Here is a 380-nt window from a genome sequence, read left to right as displayed (position 1 = left end):
GGTGAATATTCACTGAGTGCTGCTGTAAATAGTGACCCCAAATAATATTATGTCCCATAGAGACAGATCCAATGATGTTTCACTGAGAGGAGGGACTGGAGAGCAGCAGGAGGGCGAGGAAAAAACACCGACTGAAAACGCTCTGAACACAGTTAGCTGCACCCAGTTACTGCTGGCTGAAGGAAATCAGCGGAAATTATTGGTGGGGACATGTCCAGAGGGCGGACCGGTGGTGGTCCAGAGGGCGGACCGGTGGTGGTCCAGGAGGCGAACCGGTGGTGGTCCAGAGGGCGGACCGGTGGTGGTCCAGGAGGCGAACCGATGATGGTCCAGAGGGCGGACCGGTGGTGGTCCAGGAGGCGAACCGATGATGGTCCAGA

The sequence above is a fragment of the Cyprinodon variegatus genome, unplaced genomic scaffold (genome assembly GCF_000732505.1).
Source record: "Cyprinodon variegatus isolate N-32 unplaced genomic scaffold, C_variegatus-1.0 Scaffold1706, whole genome shotgun sequence".
Classification (NCBI taxonomy): Eukaryota; Metazoa; Chordata; class Actinopteri; order Cyprinodontiformes; family Cyprinodontidae; genus Cyprinodon; species Cyprinodon variegatus.
This window is presented reverse-complemented; position numbering follows the sequence as displayed.